Below are 21,521 nucleotides of genomic sequence, written 5' to 3'. Positions count from 1 at the left end.
TAGTAGTAGTAGTAGTAGTAGTAGTAGTAGTAGTAGTAGTAGTAGTAATAATATTAATAATAATAATAATAATAATACTAATGATAATAATAATAATAATAATAATAATAATAATAATAATAATAATGTGCAAAATTAACATAGCGTTTCATACAAATATTTCTAAGCTATCCACATTATGCAGATAATTATTCGAGGCATGGCTACCTCTGAACATATTAAGCATATTTGATTTTTCCCCTGCAATGTTTTATGCTTTGACTATTTTCATAGCATTTATGTAGCAAACCAAGCGGTTGCCTTTACAGTCATAACCTTTAGTTGCTATGGAAAATATGTTGCTGAGCAACTGTTGCTGTAGATGGTCGGTTGGAAACGTTGATTTGGATGGTGTGATTTTATAATCATTGTTTGGAAAGTCAAAACAACTATGGTATATAAGATTAGACAAGACCATAGCCTATACAACCTGGTTGCTATATCAGTAAATTGTCTTCAGAATATTCTATTTGTAAGTGGGATAACACTCTAAATTCAAAATCTTTGCAAAGAAATTCATAAAGAGGCTGATTGATTAACACATGTTTTGTTTGTTCATCTTTTCTATTAGCCTCTTCATTAGTGGCAAATCGGGAAGGCATATCCAGCCGGTGCCCCGCTTTCGAGAGTCAAAAAAAAATTGTGAAAAGTGTCGTGCATATTCAAGTGAAGATTTTTTTTTTTTTTTTTTGCTTGTCAATTTTTTTTTCTGGAAAGAATGCCCATTTTGAAAATCCTGGATCTGCCCCTGATCCTCATGATGAAAACTTTATATAAACACATTTCTCAAATTATCTGGTTAAGTATTTATACAAAAGGTCTACCTTCTCCGGGTTTAATAAACCACAATTTTGTGGTAATGAAATATAAGGTAATTTATTTAAATGTACATTATGTGTGCATTATGATAATATTCAAAAATCGTGTATTATGACAATTGTTGGATGTAATTTATTGTTAATGATAGTTGAAAACGATTGTTCATGCGTTGCAGCCGTGTCCCATTTTTGTTACCTTGTTTAGTTTTAAGAAATGTGTTATGACAGCATTTTAATACCTTCATTAGTATAATTATACAAGTCAATTCATACAAGTATTTCTGTTAGCATTATTACATTACTCTTTAGCCTTAATTGATTATGCAGTAAATAACCATGTGTTATCAGAGGGACAATCCCTCTGATATTCGTTCGGTCATGTTGTTGAAAAAAAAAACAGGAACATCATATGCCTATCATAAGAGGTATACTTACTAGAGAAGAAGGCCATATTAAGGAGAAGCAATGCATATAATCCCATATATCCCATTCTATGTAGTTTTATTCCAATGTAAATACAACTTATGGACACGCTAAATCCAAGCCTAAATCCTTCAGTGACCAGTGTTGCATATACGTGGCAAGCGATATTTAATCCGTAAAATGGCCATTTCCCTTGAAACCAATCCTACATGCGAAACAAACGCACAATGTTTACATTAACTTCCACTTGAAAATGTATTTTATTTTACTTTTACTTCCTTGTATACATGAGCTTTCATATCCAGCAGAGGCGTATACAAGCCAAACAAATTAAGAGGGATGAAGTTGTGAGTGAAGTTGACAATTTCTGAAGTTTCCTCTCGAGAGAGGCTAGGGAACGACATCAAATATCGATTTTTAATACAGAATTGGGAAGGAATTCACATTGGTATATAAAGATGCCTAATGTAGGGAAGGAGCAGTTGGTTAATCATATAATACTGCTAATCAAATACATGATCTTTGTTTATAGTAGGAATAGAAATAAACTTCCCTCACCTCAAGAAATAAAACAAACATTATAGAAAATGAACATGAGGAGAAAAACTAGCAGAAGAGAGGGGGACTTTAGTGCACCATCTCAGAAAATTGGAAATTATCACCAATAGAGATGGCGAGGCAGGCACGGATGTCATGGATTGATGATAGTACAGGGGAATGTGTACTTCGGAGGGTGTGTGTGTGTGGGGGGTTGTGCGGGTGTGGGTGGTGTGTGTGAGGATGTACGTGTTTCGAAGACAGATTAAACTTCTCTCAGACCTTTAGTTAAATTATGTTGCATGTTCATTATGTTTAAACAATTATCAATGATGTATTTCTTTTTATATGAAAAATTAAAATGTTTTGTTTATTGTATCATAATATATGTTTGTTTGTTTCTTGGAGAGAAATAAAATATTACTTAAAAAAAGAATGTTATACTCTGTGCTAAACTTAATCGATATTGCCCCTTTTCTTAAAAAAAAGAACGATATCAGATAAGTAACACTGAGCAAGTTCAGTATTTCAGGTATAAAAAAAAATGATAAAAATTCTAATTAATTTTTTTTAAATCAATGTAGAGGTACCCATTTCTCAGAGTTCGAGGAAATTTCAGCGCCGGATGGATAGATGGATGGATGGATAGATTAATGAATGAATTAATGTATGAATAGAAAAATACATACAAGAATGAACGAATAATTCATTTATCAGTGTTGTGGGCCGCAAAATCGTCCTCGACCTCGTCCTCGAGAACTGAGGTTAATTCTTGACCTTGTCCTCGGCCTAGGACGAAATCATCGGGTCAAGGCCGGTCGAGGCCGGGAGAATTTTAGGTTGTGCAAATGCCAAACCCTGGACGAATATACTCGTCAAACTGCTCGTCATCGCAAAACAAAAGAGTTCAACATCATTAAATTTCAAACGTAACATTTCTCTGGCTGTATTACAATATATTCAAAAGCAAATTGCAGTAATTTGGACAAGTTCTTGAGGATAAGCAGGGGCAATACCATGAATACATTTGAATGTTAATATGAGAAGCTTATATTTGATCCTTGATCGAATGGGTAGCCAATGAAGGTCAGATAAGATAGGGGTGATGTGTTTAAACTTTCCTTTTCGAGTTATAAGTCTTGCAGCAGAATTTTGGATATGTTGTAATCTATTGAGAAGTGATTCCTGTATTCCCAATAATAAACTATTATTATTATCTAAGTGACTTAAGATGAAGGCATGTACTAACTTTTCTGTTGTTTTCCTATCAAGATATTTTCTAATTTTCCAAATTTTGTGTAACCAAATTGCAGCAGCCCTACAAATATTGTTAACATGAAGCCTACATTAAACCAAACAAGGCAAATCGAATAAAGTAACTGAATGGACATTATGTCGGCTTATTTACTTTTCGAAATTCGATACACACGATTTATTTAAAGTCGAAGAATATATCCTCTCAGTCATATTTTTTAATAATTAATTTAGCCTCGGACGAAGGTCTTAATAATCATTAAATATGACAATTTTTGTCAATTATAAATTTTTACTTGAAACCTAGCTCTAGTTTCCATTCTAATGTACTCACTATTTGGAAACAATTAATGATGCTAATGAGGACAGTGATCATCTTTTATTTCTCGTTCGAAGTCATAGGCCTACTATCACAAAAAGCTGTAATAAGAAGAATTATTATTTAGTGCTTTGTTTGTACATGTTTAGGGTTCCCACAGAAATTTGAAAACAGAATTCCATGACTTTTCAATGACTAAATTGATGCTTTCCATGACTCCCCGTGACGTCCCGGGAGTTATTCAGAATTCGGGATGTCACAGAACTGGGAAAAATGGAAATCATGAACACCAATTATAAAAGCGGAGTATGATCACAGTATGAGAGTTGCAAGACGCGACAAACTGGAAAGCTGCCATAGCCAAGAGGTAAATGCAATTCCATGACTTTTCACAAATTTTCCAAGTTCCCTGATTTTTCTCTGACTTTCCATGACCACAAATTTTTCCAGGATTTTCCATGACTCTGGGAACCATGATGTTTGATTCAGCGTATGATAAAAACGGGTTTCGGGTTTGAATTGATTTTGGTGAGCATCTTTCGATGTAAATAACCCTTAGTGCATTCAACAACAGGACCAATGCTTGCGTTTTGAACAACTCAATAGCACTTCGATAGCATCGTTATTATTTTTGGCCTTATATCCATATTTTGTGATATATCATATTGATAACTTATCATTGTCATCATCACCACCACGTTCACCATTATTATGAGCAGAAACAGCAACACCAGCATCATCATCATCATTATAACCATCATCGTAAGCATCATTATCAGCAGCAGCAGCATCGACAACAAATCATTATCATAATCAACATATCCTTTCTCAAATACCTAATGATTGATATAATCATTATCATCATTATTATCACTTTCATCATCGTTATCATTATCATCATCGTCACCAGCACCATTATCATCAACGATCAACATCCTCAAAAACAGCAACAACACCATCGACAACAACATCATAACCATAATAAAATCCTTTTTCTTAGATCTATTGACTGATTTCATCACTATCATCATTATATCCTTTCTACTATCACCATATCACCTTCATAATAAAACCCGATACCGAAACATCTTTGATGGATATTGTTGACCACCAATTAATCACTGAGCTGTCTTATCTCTCTTAGGTCTTGTGCTCCATAATAATGGGGATATGTTTTTGGTTTATTATATTTATCACTCCATGCAGATAATGCCATAACATTTTAAGCGAAGTATCAGGCTTCATAATCGTACGACACTTTTTTATATACGGCGAAGGCCCAAGTTCTCTCATCAAAATATCATTTACATCCTTGTAATAAGCTTGGGTAAAGGGTTGACATGACATTACCACCGTGAGTTCACAATTACCCCCCCCCCCCTCCTAAAGTCTGACGAGGCAAAATAATATGGATTGAAGACTTAATCAGAATAAATTCTTAAAGGTCACACACAACATAGGGAAAATGGTTGCATGTGCTCACTGTACCCCGTACCCCTTATTCCGAAGTCCGATTTGAATCAGACCCGGTCTAACTTTGTGCTAAATTAATTGGAAGCCCCAAATCCCAATATTTGTTAATATCATGTTATATTATGTGTACTATTTTGTTTCCTCTTGCTTTCATGGTGAATTCAAATACTTCAGTTACCAATCACAGAAAATGATAAATTATTTGATTGTCAAATGAGTTCATAAATTGGACATTTTTTTACAGAGATTTTTTGCCACAATTGGCTCGCCATAGTTAAGCCACAACTTTAGACCAAAGTCAAAATTAAATCCGAGTTCAGGAAACGGGCCCTTGGGTAGACATCTTCTGCTCATTACCCTCAATCCCGTCATCAAAGCGCCATTTTTTTAGATGAGTTCCTGTAAGGAAACAGTTATCACGATCAAGTAAAATGAAATGAGTTTCGCACATGAAATTGATTGATAGCATGGTCAGTAGTCAGGAATAAATTCTCACCTCCCCATCCCTAATAGTTGCAGAGTACTATCTGATATTGGATATTTGATATATTTGTTCCGTTTTGATGTCAGAAAGTCATACATCAAAATGGTAACTTTGAATACATAGAAAGCATAAACGATGTAGCACGGTGTTCGAAGAGTACACCCCGGTAGATAACAACATAGAACAGACCTGAAAAGAGAAAGTCAGAGGTAAGATTAAACCGTAAGACTACTATCTAATCCAGGCCTGCCTCGAGGCTAAGGATCTGTACTTGACCTGTGGTCCGTTGCAGAAATAGTTGCGTTTAAACGCAAGTCAAATAATCAATCGCAAGTCCCAAATGCGCGCAGTTGATTGGTTGAAAATAAAGTTATGTATGATTTTTAGAGTTGCGAATGATTGCAACTCTTTCTGCAACGGGCCCCAGGCCTTAATTCAGGAGGTTTGAGGTCCTTGGTCTCGGACACTTGATCTTGCTGCCTTGGCCCCATGAAGTCAGTCTTGGGCCTTGTCCCCGACCTCTGACTGTCAGACTTCAGCCTTTACTCATGACCTCGGACATCAAATCCTTGGTCTACGGTCTGAAATCGTGTACGGTCGTGGGTTCGAATCCCAGCCATGGCGTAATTTCCTTCAGCAAGAAATTTATCAAAATTGTGCTGCACTCGACCCAGGTGAGGTGAAATGGGAACCCGGCAGGATTAATTCCTTGAATGCATGAGCGCTGAGAGGCAGCTCGAGCTAAAGCCGGGGTAATAATAATAATAACAACGCACCTCGGAATAGAATATTTCTAGATAGATGGCGCTATAAATGCCTATTATTATTATTATTATTATTAAATCCTTTGCCTTTGACCTTGGCCTCAGGAAGCAGTAGCGTAATGAACCAAACATTTTGAGGGGCCAGATTTGGCCAATGGAGCAAAATGTTTAGATCCTTTAGATCATTTTAGCGAGAGATCAAAATTTGTTGACCCTTTTAATACAAAAACCTCTTTATTCGTATATATGTTGTCATAATAATCAGACAATAGTAAAATATTTCACCGTTTCCCAGTCCTTCCCTTTTCTCCCTTTCTTCGTTTCATCAAACTTTTTTTTGGGGAGGAGGTATGGTCCCCAAGCCCAGATTCGAACATCGGTTGACGGGAATAAGAATGATTGGGATTGGGATACCCAAGAACATGTCCAAACCTTGCGTCCTTTACGAAAAGCTTTACGTCACATAACTCAAAACTGTATTCAGTGGCCCGTATTCTGAAGTCGGGTTTAACTTAAACTCAGGTTTAAAGTTTTGGTTTAAGTATGGGAAGCCAAAAGTATCAACATTTTTATTAAGTTGTTTGTTTCTTATGTTTACTGTGCTCTTTCCTGATACATAGATGGTGAAGACGATCATCTATTTATACTTCCTACACAATTATGAATGATTTGAGAGCCGAATAAGCTGAAAGTATGATTATGTAATAATTGGCTGTCCATACTTAAACCACAACTTTAAACCTGAGTTTAAGTTAAACCCGACTTCAGAATACGGCCAATGTCGGCTGCTAGACTAGAAAGACCAGAAAGTGAAAATTAGACAATTCGCAAAAATATGAACTGTACAATAAAACACTTGAATAAATCATGCCGGTGTGTCGTTAACAAAGTTGCCAGGGGCAAGTTCTAGTGAATAGTTATTCTTTAATAGGCCATGTTTATAACAGGATAATTGCCAACATCTATACAGTGGAATTTAGAAAGGAAATTTTTGTTCAGACACCAGGGTGGTAGTATGAAAGCTTTATACCACATAGGAACGGTATACGGTGGTTTTACTATTTCTCTAGATCAAGAGTGGTACGTTAGGGGTGTACTTTGTCACCATGTATGTTCAAGCTATGCAAACAATTTTGAGGTATGAAGTGAGTTGAAATTTTGCGTATGATTGATAATTACTAACATTCCACTAAAAGTTTAAAAATTCAACCTAAATTCTGTATTAATCCAGACGGACAGATAGTAGAAATTAGTAGAAATATCTTCCCAGGTCAGAGAATCACAAGTAATGCCAGATACGAAACAGAAATATAAATTGGGCTAAATTTGAAATTGAAAATATGTCATTTATACGTTGCATCCGATTGCATACAGCAGGAATATCTGAAGGACAAAATGCCATAATACTACATGATTAAAATATCAGGGGCGGCGATCCTGGGGGGCGGGGGACAGTTCCCCCTCCACTTTTTGAAGCACTAAAAAGTTCCCTTTTACGCAATGAAAATGCCCCCTCATGAACGTGTACTGTGCCCTTGTCACCTGAGGGGGAATCGTTTTAGGTGTTACCAAGTGCCATTTCTTGTATAAGTGCCAATTTTTAAACAAAAATTTCCCCTCTCGAACGTGTTCTGTGCCCTTTTCACCTGAGAAGAACCCGTTTTATGCCGTTACCAAGTGCCATTTCTCGTATTATTGCCAATCTTTAACAAAAAAATTCCCCCTCTCGAACGTGTTCTGTGCACCCTTTCATAACTAAGAAGGACCCGTTTTATGCCGTTAGCAAGTGCCCTTTCGCCTTCCTATAGGTACCCTTTCACGTATCAGTGCCCGTTTTTACCCAATAAAAGTGCCCCTCTTGAGCTAGTTCTGTATCCCTTTTTCCTAAAAAGGACCCGTTTTATGAGTTAACAAGTGCCCCTTTCAAACAAGAAAACAATATTCTCATTTTTAGATGGTACTATTTATGAAGGAAAACAATTGTAAGAATAATCCTACGTGCCTGAAGTTTCATGAGTCTTGTGAGTGAGGTAGATAAGCAGCTTAATTTTTTTTATACGAAAAGCTAAATATGAAACAAGAGAATCCCTTATTTCTGGTTTTAATCGTTTAAATCTGTTGCAAGCAATTTTAGATCGCAGTAAGGGGTTTCCTGGAAAAAAACATACGGAATTTCTTATTACATCACTCCCTGATGAGAATAAAAATCATTGATCAGTCGAGTTTATATGTCATCATTGGAACGAAAATATACAAAAAAGTAAAGTCCCCTATTGCTCTGAAAGAGAAAAGAGGTCATTGATCACTGGGATGAATTATTACAATTATCAAAGGCAAATAAACATAGATAACGTTCGATCACTTTCTGACTCAGACAAACTAAATCTTTGGAAATATGAATCAAGTGGAATTAGAATAAATCGCTGGGGATAGATTGATAATAATCCCCATAGGATGCAATTATTGCTGTAAATCTTTTTAACGACTGTGTTGGGGGAGTATTGACGACAATGCCGCTCTATTATTTGGATTTTTTTTTCTTTGTGAAGTCGCCCTTCATATATATTTGTCAGAGCCTAATTTGAAACTAATGACTTACGTAAGGATTACAATAATGTGATTGACAACAAATTAACAGTGACTCCACTCGATATTGAACAAAAATAATGAAATCGGATTTTTTTTTATACTGACTCTACATGCTCTTAGCTTCATCTTCTCCTTGAGCTCTTTCATTTTCACTGGAGATTCCCATACCCTCCCCCTTCTCCCCCCCCCCCCCCTCTGCCTCTCTTTCTCTATATCATTGCTCTCTTCCTTTTATATAGCGCATTAATGAAGTTGTTGGAAAATTGTGACTATTTTACAATTACTCATTCATGACCAATCATTTTATTCTAATATTCATAAATCTAGGCCTATTGCTGATGAAGATGTTTTCCTTAAAATTTCTGTCCTATATCTGCATGACATTTTTGCTTTCACAAGATATGATCTCTTTATTATCATCACATGAATTCTAAAGTCATGTTACTATCATTCACCAAACATTGAATAATATCTAGAATTTATAAATGAAGTAGGCCTATAACCTCTAAACTCATGGTAATTATTCCTGAATCTAAGTACCTGTATTACTAAGTTAAATAAAGCAATGGAGTAGAAAACCCGGGCCCAGTTTCACATAAATTTACAATCGATTCCATCACTCTCAACTATGAAAAGTCAACTACATCACTTCAAATAGTTCTCTGAATATGGTGATCGCTCGTGCTTGCACCATTGACATTGTTTCCGATAATCGGGACGTTATTTTGTGTCCCGGTTTTGTGTTCCGTAGTCGAAGTTCATATTTCTCTTAGATTATAATCATGAAGTCGATGGCTTTCTATAGTATAGCTTTCTGTAGGGGAAGGCGGGGTAAGTTGTGACACTTTTTGCTTTTTGCATGTTTGAATTGATATGATTAATAATCTTGTAGAAATAAGTACCTTGCCTTAAAATTTAATTCTTCTGAAATATTTTTCACCTTTATATAACTTTCTACCCCCACACTGAAAGTCATTGTCACCTTTGAAAAAAGAGATGTCAAATGGCTCAACTCGCCCCATCTGTGGGGTAAGTTGAGCCACCTTCTGGGGTAAGTTGAGGCACAAAAAACTTTGTACAAAATGTATGGGGGAAGAACCGGCATGTCAAATTTTTATTTTAAGTCTTTTCACTTGCCAATTCTCTATAAATACAAACATCCTCTAAAAGGAAAAGATCAGTTATGTAAATTTGCTCCATTATGCCTGCATATCGATGGCCTTTTAAGGTTTGTTTTTTATGAAAATAACCATAATAAATACCATGGCTCAACATGACCCATGTTGTCTGGCTCAACTTACCCCATTCCGAACTTAATGCGATAATTTCGCACCCACACATTTCTTACGCATCCATCATGTAGAAGACTATGACAAGAATGAAGATCCATACCTGGGGCCCGTAACACAAAGCTTAGCAATGATCGTAGAACGTTTTTCTACGATTGATTCCATTGACTACAATGTACAATCAATCGTGAAAATCAAGCGTACGATTAATTTCTAACCATTGTGTTATGGGACCCTGGACTAACAACGTATTTCTTTATTATATTTAAAGACGTATGTGTGTAAAAAGCACCTATCTATTTCACACCCTTTTTTACTTTTTTGGCTGAAATCTGTATTTTTCCCTCTAAAAAAGTACTTTTTGTTTCAAAGTTGAAAACGATGTGGTGGTGTAGAATGGGTCATCAATACATGACACCACCACAATGTCTAACTCATTCATTATCGGACTGGGGGTGGTGGCTCAACTTGCCCCTATGCTCAACTTACCCCGCCTTCCCCTATATATATATATATATATGTATAGCACTATTACATGAATACTAATTTATATGTTTATATATGTTTATATTTTTCTTTCTTACCATTTACACTGCTTATTTATCCTTAGAATAAGAGAAGTTCCTGCAGCAGAGTCTCGAGACACCTGTGATCTGACCAGATTGCGTAATCTTACAGGAAATTGGTATTTGGTGTATGGAATCTTACAAATTTCCTTTAATAAAACACACTTTTCCCCTTTTAAACAGACCTATTCTGTTAAATTGCAGAAAAATTCATGTTTTATGAATTTACAGAATGATTCTGTTATCGTTTCCTTCAAAATCTTCTTTTTTCTGTAAAATCGTTTTTTTAACAGTGTAGATAAGAGAGGTATTCCGCCCTTTAGACTAGTAAATGGGAAGGTTGTAACGGGGAAGGGGATGGGTAGAGGGCAGGGGGGGGCACTAACATACAATGGGTTTGATACAGGGGCCTTTGTGTTTTTTGTCTTGCTTCTGGGTTTTGTTTTTTCTTAGGTTTACTTTTGTGTTTTGGTTATGTTTTCTTCTTTGTTATTTTTTTTAACTTCCCCAAATATATATACATGTATATATTTCTATATGTTTGTAGGAATATGTATATACAGTGCGTCCCAGAAAAAACGAAACCGAGATTAAGCGATGATTTATCATAACTTAATCACAAATACAATAGACAAATGACCTATCAATGTAAAGCTTAGAATCTCCTCTTTCATCTGATATTAATTAGATTATTCCCCATTCACGCATGAGTGAGCAAAAACAATTTGAAGAAAGGATACCAAAAACAATAAAAAAGACAATAAAAACATGATGTAAAAAAAATAGCTGACATGATTTGGATGGATTACAAGTAATCGAAAGACCAAATTTCATGAGAATTTGTTGAAAATTGATGAAGTAATTAAAACTGAAAGTTTGTTATCCTGTTATCCAATTGTTGGCATATAATATGCCGTTACCATGGCAACATGATTTCTGACACACAAAATAGGTTTTGGAGCTGGGGGAAGCAATCCAAATTCCGACACCAACGCCAACACCGGACTTGAAATCACCCAATGTGTGTACCAAATTTCTTGTTTAATCACATCTAAAGGCCTGGTCACACCGCCCGAGCGTTTTTGGAGCGGTCGTGGAGCGGAGAGAAAAAATCATCACCGCTCGCTAAGTATTTTTTTAATCTAATGATCATTTTGATCCCATGAAATTATTTTCAGGATCTCATACACACTTTTTAGGCATGTGAGAAGCATAAACCAACATTCACTCTGATCAATCTTAAAGTAACACATAACACAAAGTTTGTATACTTCACATTGTTTAGCGTAATTTTTCTTTTCACAGATAGGTTTTAAGCAGCCAATCAAAATTTGGTATCAAAGTGATGTCATGTGGGCTTTAAATTATGTTCAGTCGATTCTTCGCCCAAAATTACTCTTAATCTACATGTTAAAGTAAATATATAACACGGAAAATAATTTTGGCGCACTTTCAACTCATTCTGGCCCACTGTGCGACGCCCGCATGCGCAGAACTCCGCTCTATCAACGCTCGAGTCACCACTAAACCAACGCTCGCGACCGCTCGCCACCGTTAAACCAACGCTAAAGCTACGCTGGCTTCAGCGGTGCACCGCTAAGGCAACGCCCATGTTTTAGATTTTTCCCCAATTTTGTGAGCGGTGACGAGCGTTGTCGAAATTCGACCCTCTCTCGCTACCGCTCCACGACCGCTCCAACAACGCTCGGGCGGTGCGACCAGGCCTTAAATTAAGCATGGGGCGATTCTAGACTGAAAGTCAAAGTTATTATCACTGTTTGGGGAGGGAGGGGTGGTGCTTGAAAAATATGTACGTTGATATCAATTATAATATCCTATCCTCAAATAAGCAAGGACACTAACTATTATGCTTAGGCCTAGCTCTGCTTATTTCTTAATATAAATATTTACGAGTATTATATTTTTCAAATATTAAAGAATAAACTATAGGCTATCCAATGACACAAAAATTATTTCGAAACTCGATAGCCAAACTCAAAATATCATCAAATTACAAAGGGCATAATTAAAAATATCATCGTAAAAGTACCCTTTTAATAAGTCCCTTCTTGCGGAAAGCCGCCGTTTATGTCGTGATTTATGACATAAAGCTTTATGCAACGGGATTTATGTCAATATTTCTGTTTACGTCATGATTTATGCTATATGACATAAATCGTGACATAAAGCATGACATAAATCAAGACATAATTTTCTATGCAACAGGGCCCAGGACCACGATAATCATTTACCTTTGAACCAAAGATCTTTTCCGGTATGTACTTAAAAAGAAGGGGCCGCGAAAACAGAGGGCTGTGTGGGCTTCAGCACCAGCACCTTTTTTCTGAATTTGAATACGAAAACGTGAATGACCATCTGATTATGATTTGTTTGCATGGTCAGCCGCCCCCTTTCAAAACCGTTCCGCGGTCCCTGAAAAGGAGAGGAAAAAGAAGAAGGAAGCTAGTTCTTATTAAAAGAGTGGAGGGGTCAGGGGGTTTCGAGGGGATGGTGGACCCATCCCAACTGGTATTTTTATCGTTTTTGTTTTCAAGTGCCATTTCTCGTATCATTGCCAATCTTTAACAAAAAATGCCCCCTCTCGAACGTGTTCTGTGCCCCTTTTACCCGAGAAGGACCCGTTTTATATGTGAGCAAGTGCCCCTTTGCCTTCTTGTATAAAGTGCACTGTCTCGAATCAGTGCCCCTTTTTTACCCAAGAAAAGTGCCCCTCACGAACGTGTTCTGTGTCCCTTTTTTCCTGAAAAACGTCCCCTTTTTATGTGTTAACAAGTGCCTCTTTGAAACAAGACAATATTCTATTTTTTAGATGTTACTACTTATGAAGGAAAAAAGCTTGTAAGAATAATCCTACGTGCCTTAAGTTTCATAAGTCATGTGAGTGGGATAGATAGGCAGTGGCGTACAGATGAGGGGCTTGGGGACTGTACCCCCCCCCCAAACAAAAAGAAAATAATAATAATAATAACATAATAAAAATTCACGACCAAAAAAAGAAAAGGAAAGAGAAAAGGTGAAATATGATATTATGTCAATTTTATGTCGTGATCTATGACATAAAGCTTTATTCAACGGGATTTATGTCAATATTTCTGTTTACGTCATGATTTATGCTATATGACATAAATCGTGACATAAATCATGACATAAATCAATACATAATTTTCTATGCAACAGGGCCCAGGACCACGATAATCATTTACCTTTGAACCAAAGATCTTTTCCGGTATGTACTTAAAAAGCAGGGGCCGCGAAAACGGAGGGATGCGGCGGCTTCAGCACCAGCACCTTTTTTCCAAAACCGTGTACGAAAACGTGAATGACCATCTGATTATTATTTTTTGCATGGTCAGCCGCCCCCCCCCCCCTCTTTCAAAACCGTTCCGCGGCCCCTGAAAAGGAAAGGAAAAACAAGAAGGAGGCTAGTTTTGATTAAGAGAGTGGAGGGGTCAGGGGGTTTCGAGGGGATGGTGGACCCATCCCAACTGGTATTTTTATCGTTTTTGTTTTCAAGTGCCATTTGTCGTATCATTGCCAATCTTTAACAAAAATGCCCCCTCTCGAACGTGTTCTGTGCCCCTTTTACCTGAAAAGGACCCGTTTTATATGTGAGCAAGTGCCCCTTTGCCTTCTTGTATAAAGTGCACTGTCTCGAATCAGTGCCCCTTTTTTACCCAAGAAAAGTGCCCCTCACGAACGTGTTCTGTGTCCCTTTTTTCCTGAAAAACGTCCCCTTTTTATGTGTTAACAAGTGCCTCTTTGAAACAAGACAATATTCTATTTTTTAGATGTTACTACTTATGAAGGAAAAAAGCTTGTAAGAATAATCCTACGTGCCTTAAGTTTCATAAGTCATGTGAGTGGGATAGATAGGCAGTGGCGTACAGATGAGGGGCTTGGGGACTGTACCCCCCCCCCCCCGCCACAAACAAAAAGAAAATAATAATAATAATAATAAAATAAAAATTCACGACCAAAAAAGAAAAGGAAAGAGAAAAGGTGAAATATGATATTATGTCAATTTTATGTCGTGATCTATGACATAAAGCTTTATGCAACGGGATTTATGTCAATATTTCTGTTTACGTCATGATTTATGCTATATGACATAAATCATGACATAAATCAATACATAATTTTCTATGCAACAGGGCCCAGGACAACGATAATCATTTACCTTTGAACCAAAGATCTTTTCTGGTATGTACTTAAAAAGCAGGGGCCGCGAAAACGGAGGGATGCGGCGGCTTCAGCACCAGCACCTTTTTTCCAAAACCGTGTACGAAAACGTGAATGACCATCTGATTATTATTTTTTGCATGGTCAGCCGCCCCCCCCCTCTTTCAAAACCGTTCCGCGGCCCCTGAAAAGGAAAGGGAAAGGAAGAAGGAGGCTAGTTTTGATTAAGAGTGGAGGGGTTAGGGTCTCGAGGGGATGGTGGACCCATCCCAACTGGTATTTTTATCGTTTTTGTTTTCTTTATTATTTCAGTTTCTTTTGAATTTCAATTTGTTTTGAAAAAAAGGTTCGTAATTATCATTATCACTTTGTTTTTCATTCTCAATGATCCTTGTACAATTTTGTAATTCTGTGATGATACTTCTTTCAGTGATTGTATGATTAGCTTATGAGACTTATATTGTTGTTTTATATTCTATTTGAGAGAAGACAATAAAACACGTTATAAAACAAAAGATAACAATGAACTTACATTGTTGTTTTATATCTTAATTGAGAGAAGACGATAAAAACATGTTATAAAAGGGGAAAATGTTTTAATAATGCCACCGAAGATCATCAAATAATGTGTCGGCAGAACCTCAAAGACTACTTATATTAAGAAGGGATGATGATTAAGAACAAGACACTACGAAGAAAAGCTTTCTTAAGAGAATATTGTTGTAAACATAAATATTATCGTTTCCACTTCAATGTTTCAATGGCTTCTTGTCGACTTAGCTCCAATGATGTAATTGTAGACCTGAAAGTCATTTTCATAAACCCCACGCTTATAAAATCCTCACACACAATAAAACACACGCAAATACACACCCCCCCCCCCCCCCCTGCACGTAATCATACCCACTCTCGTAAACACGCGTCTACGCGCGCGCACACACACACACACAAGGTACGTATTTAACTCTATGGTCTCAGCATAGAGTTAAATACGTGTTTAGGTTTTAAATAGTGTGGTTCGCTGTCACGATTTATTTAAAAAAAAAAAGATACTTATATTACCAGATGCTTTGATGTCATCCGATAAAACCCTGAGCTTAAATAAGAGAGAGGGGTTTCACACGCTCGCATTTCGCGTCATTTGAATGCTTGATTGTAATGCTGAATTGTAATGACGCTAGAATCATCTTCCGTTCACACAGCTCAGGAGGATTCGGGAATTATGCGGCTTTCCGTTTCGCACCATAAGAAAAGGTGTGATTTCTGTTTGGTACCCCGTCAATCACTCGTGCATTGCTAAAATTTGCCAACAGAGGAGAAAATAGCGGGTTTTCTGCGGAAGTGGTTGAAAGGTCACCCTAATTAGCCTCCGCCCCCAGAATTGAGTTTTGGAGGTCAAAGCATTCACACGGCTGTTTCGCTCCGTCATTCTGGAATATCGTCACTGGAAAACACCTCGAAATCATTTGAATTGCGCACTTCGAATTACGCTATTTTGCATTCACGCGCTCAAACTGCGTCATTCGAATGATCATTCGAATGACGCGATTTGAGCGTGTAAATGCAAAATGGCATAATTTGAATGACGCAGTTTGAGTGTGTGAATACAAAATAGCATTATTTGAAATGCGCAATTCAAATGACGGTATCAAGGTGTTTTCCAGGGATGATATTCGGGAATGACGGAGCGAAACAGCCGTGTGAATGCTTTGACATCCAAAACGTAATTTTGGGGCGGAGCTTACGATGACCTTTCAACCACTTCCGCAGAAAAAAGCGCTGTTTTCTGCTCTGCCGGCCAATTTTGGCTATGCATGAGTACGGAAGCTTGAATTGCCACCTACAAGGCGACTTGTGTAACTCCCCAAGTCGCCTTAATTGTCCTAGCCAGATAACCCGGAAGGCGGCTCGTCAAGGCGCCTTGTCTGAGACGAGAAGGCGAGATGGCGACTTGTACAAAGTCGCCAAGGCGCCTTGTCTGAGACGAGAAGGCGAGATGGCGACTTGTACAAAGTCGCCAAGGCGCCTTGTCTAAGACGAACAGGTGAGAAGGCGACTTGTACAAACTGTCAAAGGCGCCTTGTTTAAGACGAGAAGGCGTGAAGGCGACATGTATAAACTCGCCAAGGCGCCTTGTTTAAGACGAGAAGGCGACTTATACATACTCGCCAAGGTGCACGTGACGCACTATAGGCTATTAAAGCGAGCTACCGCGTTCGACTGCACGTACGGTACTCATAGTCCAGGATAGAAGAGGCAAAACCTTGCTTTCCATATATATTTATTTATTTATTTACCCATGGTAGCCCCATCAGTGGACTAAGCACTGTAAACAAGGAAAAAAAATATGTTTAAAGAGACAAGCAACCTGCAGGACATACACACAGACATACTGAAATACATGTGTGTATGTAGAACAAAAGTCAACATATATATTGCGCAGAAGCAAATCCAGATAAGTTTATATTCCCTATGATCATATGATTATTGATTAATTTTGTGTTTACTTGATTGCTTGTCCCTGGAACCAATCAGATAGGGGTAGTTATTTTTAATTTAGTAGTAGTGTCTCGCTCTCCAATAAGACGTAGCAAAGGATTGCCTCGAGACTGCACTACGGGTAACACTATCCAGCTGATTCCAAAGAATGGCATCACTATGAGACAAGGCATTTTTTCCAGCCTGCGTGCGTACAAGCGGTACCACTACACCATTGTGCACTGAGTTTCTAGTTCTGTACAATATCTACAATGTAAATGGGGACATGTAATTTTGTAAGAATTTGGATTTACTTGACTATGAAATCCATAAAATCATTTTGTATGATAAAGAATTATTTGAAAACATGATTTTTATGAAATATAGCATTTCTTCTGCCAAGTAAGTGATAAATACTGTATTTTGACATTCCAAATAGATGATACAAGCCCTAACTAGATTATGTTACATGCGTATAGGGAATCTATTTTTTTACAAGAGTGAGAATCATAAAATGCATGTAACTGTGATGTATGAGTAAAAATATTGTCTTAAACAAGATCTCTGAATAAATGCATCACATATTGGTCATGGAGGTAATAAGTGTTGTACTTTGAAATTCAAAATGGCTAGAAGTACTATGTACATTGTAATTTGGAACATATAATTTTGACAGAATTTGGCTTTGCTTGACTATAAGTATTGCATATAATTGTGATGTAAGAGTGAAATATTGTCTAAAACCATGGCTCCTAACGAGGTACATCATGTCTGGTGCATTTAAGGTGATAAATGCTGCATTCTGAAATGGAAAATTGCCGCCATGGGCCTTTATTGTATTATGTACAATTTGAATGAGGACAGATAATTTTCACAAAAGGGCATATGGCGGCCATTTTGAATTTTGAAATATAACATTTATCACCTAAATTTTAGATGCTATGATATATTTCGTTAGTAATCATGTTTTCAGACAATATTTCACACACCATTTAGTCAAGCAAAGCCAAAATCTATTAAAATCATTTGTCCCCATTCACATGGTACATAATACTGTTGGTCCTGTAGCGGCCATTTTGACTTTCAAAATACAGTATTTATCACCTACCCGGCAGAAGAACTGGTATATCTTGTTAGAAATTATGCTTTCAGACAATATTTTTATCATAGATCACAATTACGTGCATTTATGGTGCTCACTCGTGTGAAAATTTATTTCCTAGTTCGCATTGTACATAATACAATCAATGTCTATGGCGTCCATTTTGAAAGTCAAAATACAGTATTAAACACAAACTTTAAACCTGAATGATATATTTCGTTGAAAATATGTTTTTAGACAGTATCCACTTATCCATCACAAATAAATGCATTTCAGTGCTCACTCTTGTGATTTCTTTGGTCCTCTTTCTCATTGTACATAATACTGTTGGGGCCTTTGGCAGCCACTTTGAATATCAAAATACAGCATTTATCACATACATGGCATATTAAAAATATATTTCGTTAGCAATTGTGTTTTTAGTCAGTATTCCACTCGTTTTTTTCTTAATAATATGCATTTTAGTGCTCACTCTTGCGATTTTTGTTGGCCCCTTTGCCATAGAAAATAATACTATTTAGGCCAGTGGCAGCTATTTTGAATATTGAATACAACAATTTTCCTATACATGACATGATAAATGATATATCATGTTAGCATTGATGATTATTACTTCGTTCATAGATGACAATTACTTGTAGTTTAGTGATCAATTTTGTGAAAACTTAATTTTCCCTATTCATATTGTACATAATAGGGTATACAGCGGTCTGTGGCGGCCATTTTGAATATCAAGAAATAAATATTTTTTCAAAAAAAAATTCAGAGTATTTCACTCCTGCAACACAATTACATACATTTTATAACAAATTTTTTGGCAATTTTATGATTTTCATGGGTAATATGAATATTTTGGCGGCCATATTGGATTCTGCCAATTTCCGGAAAATGCTCAATGTTACACGAGTGGCATCATTCAGATTCGTAATCAGCACCCTCGCGACGAGAAACCATTAAAAAATATTGTATAAATAAAAAATAAGGTTATGCCTCTTCTATCCTGGACTATGAGTACCTTGCGTGCAGTCGAACGCGGTAGCTCGCTTCAATAGCCTATATTGTGTCACGTGCACCTTGGCGAGTATGTATTAGTCGCCTTCTCGTCTTATACAAGGCGCCTTGGCGAGTTTGTACAACTCGCCTTCTAACCTTTTCGTCTTAAACAAGGCGCCTTGGCAAGTTTGTACAAGTCGCCTTCACGCCTTCTCGTCTTAGACAAGGCGCCTTGGCGACTTTGTACAAGTCGCCATCACGCCTTCACGTCTCAGACAAGGCGCCTTGGCGAGTTTGTACAAGTCACCTTTTCGTCTTAAACAAGGCGCCTTGGCAAGTTTGTACAAGTCGCCTTCACGCCTTCTCGTCTTAGACAAGGTGCCTTGGCGACTTTGTACAAGTCGCCATCTCGCCTTCTCGTCTCAGACAAGGCGCCTTGGCGAGCCGCCTTACGGGCTTTTTGGCTAGAACAAGGCGCCTTGGCGAGTTACACAAGTCGCCTTGTAGGTGGCACTTTTTAGCTTCCGTACATGAGTGATTGATGGGGGTACCAAAAAGAAGCCACACCTCTTCTTATCGGTGCCAAACAAAAAAAATGCAGAATTCGCGAAGCCTGCCTCCCCGCGAAGCCTGCCTCCCCAGAAGAAAATTCACTTTTGAATTCAGCATTCAAATAAATAGCGAGTGTGTTACCTCTTTGTTACATCTTCATGTAATTTCATGAGAGTTTAAAGATATTTTTGTTTATCATGTATGCACAAATGCCAGTAATTCGGTACTGCCAATGTAACCCCCAAAATTGTATTATCTGTATCACATTTATATTTATTTCATATTCATTTATGGAATGATTCACAGTATCGTAGGGTGAATGGGCTAGAGAGTCATTGTTAACAATCGAAAATCTAGCTCACCTTTTCAACCTGATCTCTGTACACATATCCAATATATCACAGTTTACCACCACGTCACATTGTATATTTTTACGCGAAAGTCTGCTTGTATCAACGATAAAAGGCTTTCAATCACCAGACAGAGAATGATCGAGGTGAAAGTAGTCAAGACATCGCCTCACCGAAAGTCCATTATTGTTCTTGTGCTCGCTTATCCCCATGCTAATTACATCTATCCATTTATTTAATCCGGCATATATGAAACTGTTTTCTTTTAATTAAGAAAAACTCGATAACGTCCTAACATTTTTTTTAACGCTTTTTGATGAATTTTTTCAGGGTCATGTTAATTTTTTTTTTCTTTTCATCGAAATGATCCTTCTGCCGGAGTTGATACGACTTTTAACGTTTTCCTTCAAGTATGATTTTATATCAGAGGTTACATCTGATTTCATTAATTATCTTCTAGCGCCGGGAAAAGGAAATGCTATTTAAATTTAAAGTTTCTTAAAGCTCATCTTCAATTTTCAATATCAAAACAATGTCTGAAAAGAAGAATACTTTTTAAAAAAAGGTGATGATAGATGATTGAAAAAATAAATCCGTGTGCGTATGTTTCACGAAGAGTAAACTTAAACGAATTATGTTCAAATTCTCTTGAGAATATATAGATGTGAGAATTAATCCACAAATTCATCTGATCATCGCATGCAGGTCAGCTTACACATGTGTAACCCATACTCATATCAGCTCATGATCAGACCCGGCATTGTTTATAAACAACAAGTCTGAATCATGATCGCAGGAAGTTGGCCAAAATGGCTTTGTTTCGGTGGATATGGTGGAGAATTGGTATAAAAGATGCATAGAGAAAGTGGATAGAAAATACGATGGAAAACACATGCTCGCGTGTACACCCACACGTAGGGAGAGAGAGAGGGGGGTGGGGGTAGTTTGTAAAAGATGTAGAAACCGGAAGTGGGTGTGTTTGTGTGTGTAATATTTGGGTAAAGTTGTGACTATGCAAGAAGGAGAGAGCAAGATAGAGAGACTATATATATATATATAGAGAGAGAGAGAGAGAGAGAGAGATTGAGAAACAGACAGAAAGAGACCATGCGTAAGTTTGTGTGGGTGTGTGCGTGTGTGTGTGTACATATGTGTTTGTGGGGTGCGGGTGTGTAAAAGATAAAAAAGAGAGAGACGAGACATGGTGTGTAACAGATGAGTGAGTGAGCTCGATTCTGTATGTGTGTGTGACTGTAGGGTGTGGGTGCTGGGTGTGTAAGAAAGGGATGTT

The sequence above is a fragment of the Lytechinus pictus genome, chromosome 1 (genome assembly GCF_037042905.1).
Source record: "Lytechinus pictus isolate F3 Inbred chromosome 1, Lp3.0, whole genome shotgun sequence".
Taxonomy (NCBI): domain Eukaryota; kingdom Metazoa; phylum Echinodermata; class Echinoidea; order Temnopleuroida; family Toxopneustidae; genus Lytechinus; species Lytechinus pictus.
The sequence above is the reverse complement of the archived record's forward strand: the minus strand, read 5'-3'. Positions refer to the sequence as shown.